At 43.8% G+C, this 18179-nt stretch overlaps 1 protein-coding gene across 5 annotated transcripts in view; it reads right to left on the bottom strand.

Moving 5' to 3' along the window:
• Positions 1 to 17013, bottom strand: part of LOC102796311 (uncharacterized) — a 65467-nt gene extending 48454 nt beyond the window's left edge. For 4 of the 5 annotated variants that reach the window (XM_087843361.1, XM_087843365.1, XM_087843364.1 and 1 more), the window contains exon 1: positions 16672 to 17013. The gene's annotated coding sequence lies outside the window, so the exon portion shown is untranslated. Of the gene's footprint in view, positions 1 to 11096; positions 11299 to 16671 lie in introns of all 5 variants that reach the window. The other variant, XM_087843362.1, reaches the window with a different exon arrangement.
• Positions 17014 to 18179: the final 1166 nt, after the last annotated feature.

Genomic DNA, 18179 nt, shown 5'->3' with positions numbered 1-18179 from the left:
AAGGGCTGATCCAGACGAGGTGCTAAAAGCACAGGTTCAGAGCACAGTAAAGCTTTTACATCCCAAAAAGCTTGCTGGCATGCTGCAGACCAAATAAACTTTACTTTGGCCTTCAACAAATCAGTCAGAGGAGCAACCACTGTTGAGAAGTTTCGACAAAAACAGCGATAATAACCGACCAGACCCAAAAATCTCATGAGTTCTTTTTTGGTTACTGGAACAGGGAACTCTTTGATGGCCAACACCTTTGCATCAACTGGCCTCACATAACCTTGGCCCACAACCTTACCAAGGTTACCATCCACAGTTGCTTTTGCAAATTCACATTTTGCCAGGTTGATAGTCAGATTTCCCCAAACTAGTCGTTCAAACAGAGTGCGAATACGATCCAGATAATCCTCCCAGGTGCTACTATATACCACCACGTCATCTAGGTAAACAGCACAGCCTTTCAGCCCATTAACAACCATATTCATGAGTCGCTGAAATGTAGCTGGAGCATTGCGTAAACCAAAACCCATGACTGTATATGAATAAAGACCAGATGGTGTGATGAAAGCAGATATTTCCTGAGCTCTGGGAGTCAGTGGCACCTGCCAATATCCCTTCAACAGATCAAACTTGCTCACATATTCTGCTGCACCAACTTGGTCAATACAGTCGTCAATATGAGGCAAGGGATAGGAATCGGGTTTGGTCACTGCATTGACTTTACGAAAGTCTGTGCAACAACGTGGTGATTTATCAGCTTTTTCAACCAACAAACATGGGGAAGCCCAGCTTGAAGACGACGGCACTGCAATGTTGTTTTCCAACATGTACTGAACTTCCTTATTAATTATTTTCCTCTTTTCCTCAGAGACCCTGTAGAACCTCTGCCGGATTGGTTTTGCATCACCCACATCAATATCATGCTCTATCAAAGTTGTTTTAGAAGGTGTGTCTCTAAACAAGGTTGGATACCTTTTAATTAATGCAGACAGTTCTGCACATTTGTCAGCAGGCAAATGGCCCAACAACACTGAAGAGTTTCTGAATTCTTCAGACGACCAAGCAATAACGGATCATCAGTTGCTGCCACATCCTCCCCCCCACAATCCGACTGCGCCATTGTACAAGCAGTCAACCCTGGACTCGATGTGGAAGGAGAAACGAGAGACCCTGACAGACCGACGGATAAAGGACGAAGATGATAGGGTTTCAACAAATTAACATGGCAAAGCAAAGATTTCTTTTCCGGCGATCTGGGGTAGCAATCAGATATTTCTGTTCAGACAGTTTCTGTACCACGGTGTAAGGCCCAGCAAACCGTGCCTGGAACGATGACCCTGCAATCGGCAATAAAGCCAAAACCTGGTCACCCGCACTAAACTGCTGCTCTTCAGAACGCTGGTCATACAAATATTTCATCTTGACCTGAGCCTTTTCAAGGTTCTGCTTTGCCAACTGACCTGCCACATACAGTCTGTGCCGAAAACCATTAACATAATCTATCAAGTTCACTGGTGGTTCACCTGACAACCACTTATCACACAGCACTGTCAATGGTCCCCGAACTTTGTGGCCAAAGACCAAGTCATTTGGGCTAAACCCAGTACTCTCCTGGCACACTTCTCGCGCTGCCAACAGAAGCCACGGTAAACCTTCCTCCCAGTCACTCCTCATTTCGGTGCAATAGGCACGTAACAAGGACTTCAGTGTTTGATGGAAGCGCTCTAAAGCACCTTGGCTCTGTGGATGATAAGGAGAGGCTTTATTATGTACAATATTCAACAGCTTAAGAACTTGTGCAAATAGATTTGATGAAAAGTTTGATCCCTGGTCACTCTGAATAATCTTTGGTATGCCAAATATAGAAATAAACTGTGTGAAAGCCTTCACCAGAGACTTGGCTGTGATGGTACGCAGTGGATATGCAGCAGGATAACGCGTAACCTGGCACATTACAGTCAACAGATACTCTGAACCAGATTTTGATCTAAGAAGAGGGCCCACACAGTCAATGATCAAATGTTCAAATGGGTTACTCACAGCAGGGATGGGACAAAGTGGAGCAGGTTTAATAGACTGATTTGGCTTACCTACAATTTGGCAAGTATGGCAGGTCTTAATGTAAGCTGAAACATCACGCTTAAGACGTGGCCAAAAGAAGTAGCGCAAGATGTAATTATAAGTCTTTGTCACTCCCAAATGCCCAGATTTGTCATGAGAACACTTCAACACCTCGTCACGGTATTTAGTTGGAACCACAATCTGGACAACTGGACTTCCAACACAGTCCAACCCTTGCGGAATCCACCTACGGACTAGTACCTCCTTCTGCAGAAAATAACCAGAGGCCGCACTTCTAGCGTTATCACTAGGTTGCACTTTGTGAAACAGCTCAGTCAGTGAAGCATCAGCACGCTGTGCTTGAATTAACTCTTGCTGGGAAACTGACAAATGTTCAGGAACAATCAAATCTGGTTCAACCTGACACTCTTCTGCTTGAGTTACAGGCTCTGCATCCTTTTTAGCTGCAGCCCTTGTAACAGCACAAGCTGCAAAGTCAGAAAAACCCTGTTCACACTCATGGGACTCTTCGAACGCTAGATTTAACAGGTAAAGAATTGTCAGCCCAGACTCGATTTCCAGCCAAATCATTCCCCAAAATCACATGTACGCCCTCAAGTGGCAAAGCAGGACGAACACCAAGGCAGATATCATCATCCACAAAACTGCATGACAGCCTGACTTTATGCAATGGGGCACTGATAGTGGTTAAACCCATGCCTTGAACAAGTACACACTCACCAGTATCAGTAACCTGTGAAAATGGCAACATGGAAGCTAAGATATAAGAATCCTTCGCTCCTGTGTCACGCAAAATCTTTACAGGAACTTTATGAACATCACCCGGGAGTGATACAAACCCATCTGACATAAAATCCTCAAACCCCGAATAGCTCTCCGAGTCAGACTTAGGCGAAACTGGCGTCTCTCGAGAGACTACTGAAATTTCCCGTGCTGGAATGGTAAGAGCCGCAGGTTTAACCTGTTTGCCTATATGTGCAAACTTGCTTTTCAACAAGGGACATTCTGCTTTCCAGTGTCCATCGCCATGGCAGTAGTTGCATGCTTGACCAAACTTACTGGGCTTCACACCACCAATGGCCTTCGCAGAAACCGATGACATAAACTTAGTTTGACCAAAAACTCTAGCAGGAGCACCAACTGAAAAACAGTTTCTACCAACCTGCCCCTTATGTGCAAAGATATATTCATCTGCCAATTTAGCAGCGTCAGAAACTGTTGTCACTTCCCGTTCGGCAATGTAAGTGGCAACCTCAGGAGGAACACAATTTTTAAACTGCTCCAATACCATTAACTCACATAAATCCTGAAAAGTTGACACTCCCAGTGCAGAACACCATCTGTTGAAGTGTTTAGTTAAATCCCTCGCAAACTCTACATGCAACTGCTTATCAGACTTCCTCCATGATCTTAAACGTTGACGGTAAGCTTCTGGTACCAACTCATAAGCCTTCAGAACTGCATCTTTAACAGTAGCAAAACTCCGACAATCAACTGCACTGAGTGCTGAATAAGATTCCTGAGCCTTTCCAGTCAAAACAGACTGTAACATGACCACACAGTCAGCTTCTGGCCACCCTCCCAATTCGGCAATGCGTTCAAAAAGGGAGAAAAAGGCATCTGGCTCTCTTTCATCAAATTTCGGCACCAAGCGCAAATTACGCACAATATCAAAAGTTTCAAGTCCTTGTGGAGAAGACTCTTTAGCCTCAACACCACCTGATAACTTGCCCGCCTTGATTAGGTCTAGCCGATACTGCTCTAGCTCCAACTTTTCCTTTTCTAAAGAATGCCTTACACGTTCTTTCTCAATGCTCAGCTTGTCTCTTTCCATTTGTAAGAGTAACAACTCCTTTTGCTGCTCAAAAGACAAAGCAACGGCAGTTGAGACCACAGACTGATCAACCTCAGCCACTAAGGTCTGCATTTTACCTGGCAACACACCTTTCTTTGCTAATGCAGCCTTCAACACTCCTTTAATCTCATCTTTCAACCGTTTATCTCCAACGTCGACATCATAATGTTCAGCAAGTTTCAAGCGCTGTTCTTTAGTACAACTATTCAAGAGTTCTTTCGATGGAGACTGAACAAAAGCATCAACCGTAGCCATAACAGCAAAGTATTGATTCTCGACATGCAATTGAAAACAGCACTTTCCCGCTAACTGCCTAACCAAAATCTACTTAACTAAAGCCTAGTCTTCATGCAGTTACTTACGGTGGGTACTTATGCACTAAAAACCGCCAGAAAGAGAAAGGCAACTGCACAAACAGCGACCCCCTCAATCCTGGGGACGTGCTCCCGAGACAACTGCTCTAACCGTGTTCACCGCAACAGAAGTTTCAGTGAATGATTCTCAAGAGAGAAACACTCCTTCAACCTAACAGGGAAAGCACTGATTTTAACTCATGCACATCCAACAATCAACACAGCGCATGCTGCAGCTCACACAAAGTTCACACAAGACAGCTATTTTGTAATTTAAAATAAGGATTTTAGTAAGTTATTTCCTCATTTATTGGATAAAAATTAAACAAGTTCATGTTTTGTAGTTAATATTATATTATATTATAATATAAGACAGACCCTAGGTACCAAGGTTGCTGAGGTTGGAGTTGAGCTGAAGATGACTTTTGAGAATACAAAAGGTGTTGAAAGTGAGGTTGCGTGTGTGTATATATGTTATGGATTTAATATGTGCATGTTCTTCTAGTTGCAAGTTCACAATGTAAATGTGTTTGCCAATTCAGGGTGAGACCCTGTTCTATGGGGGGGAAGTGTGATGGCCAGTGGGCTGGCCTTGTGTTTTGCTTTTTCTGTTACCTGTTTCTTGCAGGTAGGTGGAGCTGACCCGATTGCAGCACACCTGGGAGGCCAGTCCCAGTGTATATAAAGACACCTTGACTGAACCAGCAGGGGCGCTGGCTTTGGGCTCTGGCTCTCTCTGTCTGGCACCCATCATGGAAGTTTCAGTTATGGCTGTTATGTCCTTTAAATGGTCTTTAAGTTGCTTTACCTAATTTCATTAAATATGTCTTACAGCCTTTAAAAGCCTGTGTGTGGTCTCCCTCTTGATTGTCACTTCCTATGAGCCGGGTTGTGACACTTTAGAGAAAGTGCATTTATGCTGACCTCTGTACTACAGCATTAGGCAGACTAGCTGTCATGGAAGAGCCTGAAACAGAATTTATACTGCTGCCACTATAGCACTTATCTTCACCAAAGTCACAGTTCTGACTATGAAATATTCCTGAAGGACCTGATTCCCCATTCAGTGATGGCTGTAATGTCTACTCCACTGTAGACAGCAGTCGGTTTTTGGATGTGAATGTCACTGATATGGGATACTTGTCAGTGTACTTGATTATTAAAATAACCCACAGCTGCAGTTTTATATAAATGGTTGTAATTTGTCATGGATTTTTTTAGGATTCTTCTGCTTCTGTGTTAAAAGCCTTAATAAGTCCCAACCTTAACAAATGGCAGGCTCCAGGCTCCCATCTAATCATTCAGCTATAGCACATGCTGATGAGCGAGTTATCTGTTGTTACACAGTGTTCTGTGACCATGGCAGGCAGATAACTATACTCTATAAATATTCTAGGCTTACAGACTGCATACAGACTGCTGCCCTGTGCTGCTGTTTGACGCCTTTGCAAGAGAAAATAAAAAAAACAAACAGTTTCTGTGCTGTGTGCACCTCAATTCATTTCATATTTCCACAACGACCTTGGTGTCAGCTATGGGATCCTATGACTGACTGGCATCTGGGGTCTGAGATGGACATAGACTGATTATCCCTGAAAAGTGCTAAGACCAACTACACTGGGATTTTCATCAGAAGACCACATTGTCTTCAAGGGTGAGAGATCCAAAGAAATTGTTATAATTTTGAAAAAAGAAAATTAGGAAATTGATTGTTTCTCTGTGTTCACACCTGGTATAGAGTTCATTACAGGGCTGAGTAAACCCAGGGAGCAGCAGAACAACTTTAAATGACTTTCAAAAGGAGAAAGTAACCGAGGACCTGGTCCTCCTCGCTGTATTGACTGCTCTATAGCAATAGTGGAAAACGGTTTAGCCTATAGACAAAACAAAGGAAGATTCAGCATGAGGAAGCTAAATCAGCTGGAAGAGAAAGCAGATCTTAGAACAAGAGGTAAAATGGTAAATGAACTGGTTCTTAAATAGTGGTTTTCTACTCTACCTGAGCATTCAAAGCTCTTTATACAACAAGCCCCTTAAACACACTTAAAGCCATTCAAACAAGCACTTTTTTCCCCCTATGCTTAAGTACTTTCATTCTAATATTCAAACGCCAATGGAGCACAACTTGAGGTTAGTATCTTGCCCAAGGTTATTTGGCATGCACACTGGAGCAGGCAGGGATTGAACCACCAACCTTCTAATTGGTAGATGAGCAGTGCCCTACACTACGAAGCTTGTTCAACATATCCAGGGTATCTTTCAGTTATCTGGATTCACTTATCTTAACACTGGGGATCAGGCTAAACGGTCATACAAAGCTGGTTATCAAATCGCTAAGGTAACCCAGGGTTAACTACTACCTACTCCAGCAATGTTATCAAATGGCGACAAAAAAATATCAAAAGGTTATAAAAATAAACCAGTAAAATGCACAACTTCGGAGAAGTGACTGAAGCTTCGGAGCAGCTTAAGTCACGATTGTGATTTACTCCAGTAAGAAGTCAACCACCTTTGTAGTACAAAAAACCCAGGGTTAACACTAAAACTCCAGCAAAGAAATACAATTATTTTACTGAAAATCCCAAACCCCCTGGAAGCATTAAATGTGTGAAAGTATGAGTGAGAAGGCAGGGACAGAAAAGAAGCTAAAAAGGGATAAGGGTAAAACAGATAACTCGTCTCTAGAGTTATCTTGATTGTATCCTTTCTTAGAAGTGTCATGACTGCTATGTTCAAGGCAGAACTAGGACTCCAATGCAAACTGAGGGTTTAAATACACAAGAGGACATTAGGAAGGAGTGGAGACACCAGAGGAACAACACAGAGCTAAACTACATCTAACTATTGAGATAAGGAGATGAAAATCTCAACACAACACACTTGACACAAGCAACTATCTGTGGTGAAGTGTGGTTTGTGGTTCAGCTGCAGGGGAGAGATGAAGCAGTGGGTTCAGGGTGTGGTGTCAGGGGAGGCTGACCAGAACAGCAGATTTCCATTATCTAATCATGCCTCCCCTATATAGGTTGGATACCGAGAGCTGATGGGAGAGGTGTGTATGGTGCTGGATTGAACGGAAGTATGGCAGCTGGAAAGCTGTACGAGAAGACTGAGCAAAAATCCAATGTAAATAAACATACACGTACCTTGTAAAGTTGTGTGCGTCGGGTCCTTTGTCACACTTTTAAAATAAAACAGGAAGTAACTAACACTAAGACCAGGACTAAGACATACAAACTTGACAGAGCAAAACCTGGCGTAACGATCCTCTTTTCTACCAAGACTAGCGACTGGAACATGGAATGTCACCTCTCTGGGTGGGAATGAGCCTCAGCTAGTGCATTAGGTTTAGAGGTACCGGGTAGATATAGTCAGGCTCACCTCAGTGCACAGTTTGGGCTCTGGAACCAGTCTCCCGGAGAGACAGTTTGGAGTTGCCCTTGGTGAGAGGCAGCAGGCTGGGGCTCCGTTAGTCAAACTCAGATACAGGAGGAACAATGTGGTTTTCAGCCCGGTCGCACAACACTGGAACAGCTCTTTACTCTCTCAAGGATACTTGAGGGTGCATGGGAGTTTGACCAACCAGTATACATGTGTTTTGTGGACTTGGAGAACTCGATCCTTAAACAACCACTGCAAGAGCTTGGTCTGCATAACTGGCAATAAGTCGGACTCATTCCCTGTTTGTGTTGGACTCCACCAGGGCAGCCCTTTGTCACCAATTCTGTTCGCAATTTGACCATCGTGCTAAAGCAAGAGCTGAGCGTAAAGGAAAACTGTCGATTTACCGGCTGATCTATGTCCCTACCCTCACCTATGGTCATGAGCTTTGGGTAGTGGTCAAAAGAACAAGATTGCAGATACAAGCGGCGGAAATTAGCTTTCTCCAAAGGGTAGCTGGCTTCTCCCTTAGAGATTGGGTGGGCCCTCCAGGAGGGGCTCAGAGTAGAGCTGCTACTCCTCCACATCAAAAGGAGCCAGTTGAGGTGGTTTGGGCATCTGATAAGGATGCCTCCTGGGCACCTCCTGAGTGAGGTGTTCCGGGCATGTCCCACAGGGAGGAGGCCCCGGGGCAAACCCGGGACACACTGGAGAAATTATATCTCTCGCCTGGCCTGGGAATGCCTCGGTGTTCCCCTTGGACAAGCTGTACGAGGTGGCAGGGGAGGTCTGTGCTTCTCTGCTTAGCCTGCTGCCTCTGCGACCCAGCCCAGGATAAGGGGCAGAAAATGGATGGATGGCATGACCTTAAAAAGGCGGTTCATGGTCGAAAACCCTCCAAGGTGGCTGAATAACAACAATTCTGCAAAGATGGGTGGGCCAAAATTCTTCCTAATTACTGGAATTATTACTGCTAGTTTCACTGCTAGTTTTAAGCATTCCAACATGTATTATGTAAACTGCAGAAAACATACACACACTGCCATTGTATGTCAAACAAATATAAAGACTGAAAAAACATGCACGCGCACTCACACACACACACACACACACACACACACACACACACACACACTTGGCTCTGGTGACAGAAACAGAGAGAAGGACATGTTTCCACAACTTGTTGTAATTATGTGTTTTAAGACTGAATGCTGACTCCGGCTGTTCTTGCCAAAAATTTACGGTGAGAGCCTACCTCAGCTGGTGGTAAGCTATGTCTGGTATGGCAGGAATGACAGAGTAGCAGAGAGAGAGTGGAAGGAAGAAGTGAGGGGTGCTGTGCTTCACTCCGTCACAGACTTCCTCTGGCTGCACAGTGAAGCTGCAAAAGGCTGGGCTCTTATCACAACACACCAGCTCAGCCACAGCCAATCAGCTGCTGCTTCTGGCAAAGCTCAGCCAGCTTTTAACCCACATTTTACAGGCTTTCACCTTGAATAAAATACAAAGGCCCAGATTATAAGGACCAGAGGTAACAGCAGACAATGAAAACGAACAGAACACTGAGTCAGATTTTGGGCTTTTGAGAATTTGGTGTAGAAGATTAATGAAAATCAATTAATTCATTATTAAACTGTATTTGCTAATATCACAACTGCGAGACACACTGCACTTTTGTGCTGTTTTGATTTATCATACATCTCTCAGTAACCTGATGTGTGTGGAGCAATCAGTGAGGCCAGACTGAAGACATGAGTCGCTAGGTCTATTCATTTCAGGCATCTGCTGCAGGTAGTGTGGTGTGGTTGTGGTTGTGGTTGTGGTTGTGTTGTGTTGTGTTGTGTTGTGTTGTGGTGGTGGCAGACTTTGGCCCTTTAGTACCAACTGAGATGTGTTTCAATCCCACAGCCTACCTGAGTATTGCTGCTGATCATGTGCATCCCAATGTATAGTTCCAGCAGAATAATGTGCTACATCTCAAAGCTCAGATCACCTCAAAGAGATATTTGCTGCGCTCAAACAGCCTCCACATTTACCAGATCTCAATCCAACAGAGCACCTTTGGGATGTGGTGAAACTGTTACAAATCTGGAGCAACTGTGTGATGGAATCATTTCAACATTGACCAAAACTCCATCGGAATGTTTCCAGTACACTGTTAGATGAGTTGGTCTAGCTACTGAGCTGCAATGGTGGTGAATCCTCTTACTCACACACCCCAGTGACTCACTGGTGCACATTTTAGTAAACAGTTTAGTAAACTAAGCCTTGGCCCACATGAAGAGGTGGGCCTAGCATATTTCAGTTGCACACTTGTAGTGTGACCGCTGTCACAACCCAGCACAGATGTCACTTCCTCAGTTACAGCTAACTCTGGAAAAGTCATTTTGTTTAAGTAATTAAATATCTGAGAGAAGAGTGTCACCACTTTTCTAACCACAAAAATGCATAAAGTTATTAAAAATGAATAATTCAATGACAAATTAAGCAGCTAATAGATCACTGGAACTCACAACACGAGGTCCATAAAGGGTTGATGTCAGTGCAGAAAGACCAAAAACAACTTACGAGTGACCAACAATCTGTTACATTCTTAAAAAGAAGCAACGCTCCGGGTGGCTCAGGAAAACCAACAGGCCTGGAAGTCAACAAAAACAACTAAAGTTCACGACTGCAGAATTATTTCCTGGGGAAGAAAAACCCTTACAACATCTAACAAGAGAACTCCTGAGTGAATAAGTGTACAAGAGACGGTTTACAACAAGGTACAAGCCACTGGTTAGACTCAAGAACAGGAAGGCCAGAGTAGACTTTTCCACCTCAGTGCTAGGAAAAAAAAATCAGTGGACAGATGACAGCCAGACTAACTTGTACCAGAATGATGGTAAGAGAAAATCATTGACCAGCTCATTATCTGTCATCATCTGTCAAAGGTGGTGTAGGAAACCTTATGTTTCCCTGTTGTCATCATGTATGCCTGCCAGTGGAAGCGGGTCACTGGAGTTTACTGATGATGTGACTGCTGACAGAAGGATTAATTATGATTAATTATGAAGTGAACTGTCACCAGAACAACTTACAAAGCTTTTGGTACCAAAACTTTGAAAATGCAACAGTACTTGTTTATTACAGGTTAAAGTTGATGTCAGCAACACATGTCTACAAGTGTTCCAGTCCATCGTTACACTCATTTAGTGGCCAGCCTGCCAGGACACGTCAGGATATTGTTTCTGAATGTGATGTTACAACAAGGAGAAATATCAGTTTCATCACTTGTCTAAGTGTCTGTCTGTGGATCTCTCAACAACCAACCTTATTTAATCATTTTACAACGTACGGCAACAATATAGGAAATGTCAAGGCTATACTCACTGCAATTGTGCATGTCCTACGAGTCACTGTGCTTTCAACAGCATACTATATATGAAGCTTACCATGCCTGCTTCAAAGCAGCCGCGTGGACATGTTCTGTGCCTGCTGGGGTTTCCTCCGGGTGCCTCGTCACACATTCCAAAGACAAACTGGTGATTCTTTACTGGCCACAGGCCAATATGTGAGTATGTCCACAGCTCATCTCAGGGCTGTTGACCTGTCTAAGGTATAGCCCACCCCGTCTCTCAACCTCAGGGTGGGTTGCTGCATAGAAAATTTGATAGATGGTGAAGAGGGGAATATTACGTAATCTTTATATTTTGTTCATCATTTACATTCATACTTGTGAACACAAGTCCAGACAGACACAGGAGAACTGGTTAATATATGAACTGACATAGTGCTTTTCTACTCTGAGCACTTTACTAGAAGCCTCATCCCCTCAGTCACACACATCCATACAAGAGCTTTTGTTTAAAATTCACACACGCACTCACACTGTAGTGGATGCATTAGGGGCAAATCAGGGTTCAGTATCTTGGCATGGATGGAAGCTCCTTTTAAATACTACATAATATATACTCGGTTAAAAGACACTGGAGAGGTCTAAGCTTAACTACTCTTGTTCTTTGCTAATTATAAATTGGAATTACTCAGCAGCTATTTTTAACAGTGTGTATATGCCAGAATATTTTGGAATGACATACAACATCACATTAGGCAGAGAACTGGACAAATAATTCAGTTTAAAGAGAAGGACGTTACAGCGTGTTTAGCAGATGAGGACATAAAATAAAATGAAATGAAACAATGAAATAAACATACTATGTTTTGGACAAATTTTATGTAAACTATGGTCTCTGAATAAAATTTATTTCATATTGTTATCCTGTTATTATTTTTTGTCAGAGTGACAGGTCCAAAAAAATACACCACAATGTCACTGCACTGGAACCAGAGCTGCTTCTACCTGTGTGCCATCCAGAATGACTCGATTCTAATGACAAAAAGCAACAACAATAATGAACCTCGCTCTTTTTATTAGTATTCCCATGCTACAGTTCTGTTGTTCAATGCTGTGATTCAGTATTGGAACAATCCTTCCAAGTGATCAGCTAACAAGGCTAGCTTGGTTAGCAAGCGACATCCACAGCCTGCATCGGTGCAATGCACAGACTGAGTGAAAGGATCAAACAAAGAGTCAGGACTTCACTGAAAAGTGGAGCACAGGCTTTATGACTGTCTGTCAGCAAAGAGCACAAAGAGGTCCGATGAGAGGTCCGGCTCTGGGACTTCAACTCTTTGACACCATCCACCTGTCAAAGAGGCCACGCCCACTTAATCATGCAGACTTTAAGCCCCTATAACTCCAGGAATTACTAATGTCAGTGTCTCAGGTGCCGAGAATATATATCCAAAGTTTCAGAAAGAATCGCACACAGACCGTGCTGTGAACGTGTGTGCAGACTGTGGTTTTGGGCTCTAACTGACTGTTTCAGTGTCTGGAGCTTTAAATCAATCTGGGACTGCTGCTGCTCCCGCCCTCAGGAACAATGACAGAATGACAGAGAGACGCAGCCAATGGCAGCAGAGTTTTACTACTGCAGACAGCGCTGTGAAAAACTATTGGCCCCTTCCCGATTTCTTAGTTATTTGCATATTTGTCACACTTCCATGTTTCAAATCATCAAACCAATTTCCATATTAGTCAACTATAACCTGAGTAAACACCAAAATGCATTTATTAAATGATTATTCATCAAAGCTATCCTGGCCATGTGTGAAAAAGTAATTCCCTAACCCTGATCACTGACAGAGGACTGTGCTCGAGTGTTTGTGGTAACTGGCAGTGACTAACAAAGTGACTGCTGGGTGCATCTCTGGGACTATTGTGACCTACTTTTGTGGAAGTGGACTTCTGGGAGGCGCTCTTGCTGCTGGGGAAGAATGGCAGCAGTAAGATGTTCACAGCTCAAACTTTACACGCTGAAGTTTATGCAAATCTCACAATATGTGAAAATACAAGTGATTTATAAAATCATCCTTGTACAGTTGTTATGAATCTTTATAAGTCATGGGTTTGGATTTTGTGAAGGCTTACACACCATCCACTACGTCTCTGCTTCACTTGTTATTTTCATGTTAGCACAAACTGGCCAGTATACGTGTCTGGGCGATTCAAGTCAAACTATCCTGACCTCAGATGCAATCACACAGCTGAGCTCTGGCTGCTGTCACTTGCAGGCAATTACTGTTGCAAAGATATTTATACATGTGCCAAATTCCACAGGGGTGACACAGTGGCTTCATTAGGAGCACAGATCAGCCCGCAGAATCATCACTGAAACAACAAGGCTGCACATGGACCGACTTTTCTCCTGAAACTTTGTTAGTGTTGCTTTGGTAGTATTGTGAACAGCACTAGCATGGTGACATGGCGTGCAGGAGAGCGTGCTTTCAGTGACATCGGCACTCTGATAAGACCACAGAGCAGACGCTTCTGATACCTTTGCCTTTTTCAGCAAAATGAAGCATGAGACAAAAAACCCAAAAAGAGGATTTTAATGAGAGCTGTTCGTGTATGTGCCTACGGCACAAAGCAACAACCTCTGTCTGTCCTGCTTCGCTATGGGAACAGTTACGATGTAGACTGAGGGAGCTTCTTTTCAGACTGTTTGTCTCTATTACTGCTGCAGTCACAGCACAACATACAAGCGCTACGCAGGACCTCCTAAAAAACATCAGCCGTGCTCCGACAGTGTCGAGTTCACTTTAAAGACGCCTGAGAGGAAACACGTCTGCTCGCTGTGACGTCACAACATTTTAATAACTTTTGTGTCTGTGCATTTCCTGTGGTCACTGGCACGAATGCATTCCCAATCCTGAACTTGTTTTCTGTCACCACCAGCCTGTGCTGCATTCAGGGGGCATCTGTAGACTGTGTACAGAGAAATGAAACCTGGCTTACACTCTCTTCGGAAAAAAACTGAATCAGTCAGTGGGATCCGAAAAGCACAGCAATGGGTGACGCTGTGTTAGACTGCAGTAACGGCTGGGCCTGTGTGGACTGTCTGCACACAGTCGTGTACACCGGCACCTTCTGACATCTCATACAAGCATTTTAATTTCTACTTTTTAATCCATCTGAGAGAACACTGTCACTGGCCATCAACTTAGCTTTTAAGAAATTTTAGCTGCTGCTAACCAGCTAAGGAGCCCGAGAGAAATAAGATAAAAAGCTAGAAATGAAGAACAGCCAACATATCAGGGAGTCAGCTGTTTCCATCTCATGTTTTCTTACCGGCTGACCTCAGTATCACCTAGCTGCCTCTCCGCACGGTCTGTCCTCCTGTGGTTGGATGGACTCAAACTCCACTGTCTTGGACTGCAGCTGGAACATTAGTCTGTACTCTGTTCTCTAGTTCCTGTCAACTTCAAGGTCACACTAACGAGAAAGTAAAGCACGTAGCATTCATCTGCATTATGTCTCACGCAATCATTTATTTAAGAAAGCACACACTGCACTGCTGTGCATCACAACACCCAGAACAAGTACGACTCAGAACAACAAATACAGCGTTCAGAAGACATGCTAGCAGAGTGAGAGAGCATGACTCAACAGTAAAGCATGCAGCACTGGTTAACTCCACATAGCACGGCTGACTGCTGTGTGACAGAGCCACAGACAGACCGGAGAAAAGCAACAGTGTGTGCTTCTGCCTTTTAAAGAGCCTGTAAGATAAAGCTCTAAATAGGAGTGCTTGACAGCACATGTTCTCAAAGATTTCTGAAACATCCACACAGCACTCCGCCCGTCTGTCAGCATGAAGGAGGCCTGCTCATTTTGCAGATTCCCCGGTTTCCGCACTTGATCTGAAACAGACAGACGATCCAGCTGCTCACTAACTGTGTGCGGAAGAGCAGCTAAGACCATGATCAATACGGTCCCTCCGTTAGGCTCTAAAGCAAGAACAGAGAATGTCCAACTGCTTGGTTCTTCTTCTGTGGTAAACCTCTTAACCCTTATTAGCTCATCAACAGATTCCCTCATCTGCCTTTTCCTAATCATGTTTAATTTGTCTTGATGGAAAAGGTGATGAGTTGAAGGAAAAGTCAAAAGGCAGCGTGAGCTGAATGTGAATTACATAAACACAAGCTCAAACGGTATAAAAGATGGACAGCTTCTTGATCTGAGAAGTGAAGCCAACAAGAAAGTGCCTTAAAGCTGGTCAGCAGGGAACAACCTGTAACTAAAGCATGACTTTTGAGCCTACACAACTCTATGTGAAAGCAGCTCTCTAATGAATTCACAGGCTCAATCACACATTTTGGGTCCAAACAAATAACATATTAAATTCACTTTGTAAACTTTTGGTCATCTCAGAAGTCAGAAGTGACACATAAGGTGACAGATGAGCTCACGCAGGAGGCTCTGTGGATCTGTGATGTTTGCAGACGACATAGCTATTTGTAGTGAGAACAGAGAGCAGGTGGAGGAGAGCCTGGAGAGGTGGAGGTATGCTTTATATTGTAAGACAGACCCTACAATCATTGAGATCAACCTTCTAAAGCAAAGTGTACAAGAGAGGTGAAGAAGAGAGTCAAGGCAGGGTGGAGTGAGTGGTAATGAGTGTCATGATTTGTGAGAGACACATTGCAACAAGAAAGGCGACGCTGAGCTGGTTTGAACAAAGGATGCTCAATCTAGAGCTGCCAGGTAGGAGGAAACGAGGAAGAGCTCAGAGTGGATTGATGGATGCAGTGAAGGAGAACTTGCAGAGGTTGCGCTACAAGTGGAGGATGTTACATGGAACAGGGTGAGATGCAGGCAGATGATGCGCTGTGGCGACCCTCTACCTAGAGCACTGACGCAGTGCACCGCCTTCAGTACATCAGCATGCTTCTCGGGTTAGTCCTCAAAGGAAGAGGGTGTTTTCTACCACTGTTAGAAGTGGTAATTAAAAATTTTCTGCCAAATGAATAGACAGAAATGCACTGTCTGCAGTGCAGGAACAACTGCTTAATAAAGTGAGTATGAGCGATGGTGGTGATGATCTTTTCACCTCCGGGGTTGGAGCAGGAAAGGCTGGCATGAATGGAAGCATGCCTGTGCTGAGCAAGCAGCTCAACTGTACTGAGAGAGAAAAGCTAACAGCTGGAAAGAGAATGGCCAGATTGCAAAGCTCCCTCCCATCAGGCCTCATACACCCATAGCATAGCTGTGTGTGTCAGTAATCAGCTCTTCAAAACCTGCACGAACTCTTTCATACCTCGTGTGACATCTGCCCAGCAGACTCCTGTTCTCTCCTCACTCCTCATATATTTTTACTGCACCTTATTTTAAACCTTTTACATTTTCCTAATTATTCTCTAATGGGTTTACTGAGCTCTACCGTACTGTTTTACTTTATCGGATTATTTGTGTTTTTATAGTAAGTATTCTTCATTTTCAGAGGGCTTTTTTCATACCTTACTAAGACGCTTTATGATATTGACTTCTCCAGTTTTGGAGAAGCTGAAAGCTGAACTGAAGGCTGACCGAGAACCAAACAGCGCGCACAAACAAACACACATACACACACACCAGGACAAGCGCTTTGTTTGCGGACAGCTGCCCTGCTGTGCGGCTCTGCTTACCTCGCTGCGGTGGTTTGAGGCAGAAATCAGCCTGTTGCTCCCTCACAGAGGCAGACACGGCTCACTGTGCTGAGCTGTTTCCAGGTCCATGAGGACGGAGTCTGTGCTGTATCGGTTTCCTGAACTCAGCTTCGAGTGAAATCACCGCGGAGACAAACAGCGCTGTGACGCACGGAACTGCTTTACTTTGAAGGGGAGCCTCTTCCTGCTGTACCCCGGGACCCTGCGCAGATTCGTGGATCAGTAACGAGCTGTGACAAGTTGTTCCAGCTCAATTCAGTGGGCTTGTACACTGAGAACAAGCAGACTGCCCACAGGGGCACACATGCAGGGACTTGTGGCGCCGAGCTCCTCAGACTGACCTCTCGTGGTCAGTGGCGGTCCTAGCCTGTTTGGCGCCCTGGGCGAACACTCATTCTGGCGCCCCCCCCCCCCACACACACACACACACTCAAAACATATTAAGGATTGTACATTAACATAAAACTGTTGTGTACACACACACACACACACACATGTGAAGAGAGAGAGAGTATGCATAGTATGCAAATGGCCACCAAACAGCCATCATCATAATTCGTCATACAATGAGAACAAGACAAATCAACAATTGACAATGACTAATTAATATTAAAATCTGTAAGATAATGTATTGTTTGGAGTTTAGTCTGTTACTGTTGCTATTTTTATTTAATTTCCTTAGAGATTAATAAAGTATTCTGATTCTGATTGTTTCAGGATGACCTGCCATTATCCAATAACACATCTGCTTACCTGTATCTTTTGCTCGTTTCTCCTCTTCTTTTCTCTTTTTTCTAAACTGAGGACCTGATGGCTTTGAACTTTTCTTGTCCATCTTCCATTGGTTTTAATTTTGCACTCCAGTATGAACACCCATCCCTCAACCCCAGGATCACCACAACATAACCTTAGTTCACAGATTCACTTTGTCTAAGGTTTATTTCAGGGATTTCACACAGCCCAGGATTCAAATCATGAATACATAATGGTCTTGGATTTACAACATTATAAATGAAATGTGCTCTATTTGGAAGCACCTTTCGACAGGTTGTGTGTGAGACTTGTACAGTTGTAAACTGTAAATTTTAAATTTTAAATTGTTATTGATCCCTTTACCCCTGGTCCTAAAGTGTATATTTATTTTCTTACTCTTCTTATATATATTGTTTGTTTACTTGCACTGCTGTAACTGGAGCCTCATTGTCTTGTCTCTTTATATACTGGACTGTATGTAGCGGAGATGACAATAAAGTTTACTTTGACTTCAGCAGCGAGCAGGCGCACCGAGGGCTCTCTCGCTCACTTTTCGTGTATAGAATTTCAAAAAAACACCAGTGCAAATTATAAGTCTGTATCATAATGTCTGGTGTTTTCGTGTTTGTTGGTTTGTTTTTATTTTGTTTTATTTTCCGAGTTGGTTATTAGATGCTGCTCCAGCCAGCCAGAGAATCCCCCGCCGCCCCGCCCTCTCCTCCCAGTGCTGCAAG

Source organism: Neolamprologus brichardi, chromosome 7 (assembly GCF_056152115.1).
Source record: "Neolamprologus brichardi isolate AB-2024 chromosome 7, ASM5615211v1, whole genome shotgun sequence".
Lineage (NCBI taxonomy): Eukaryota > Metazoa > Chordata > Actinopteri > Cichliformes > Cichlidae > Neolamprologus > Neolamprologus brichardi.
This window is presented reverse-complemented; position numbering and strand designations above follow the sequence as displayed.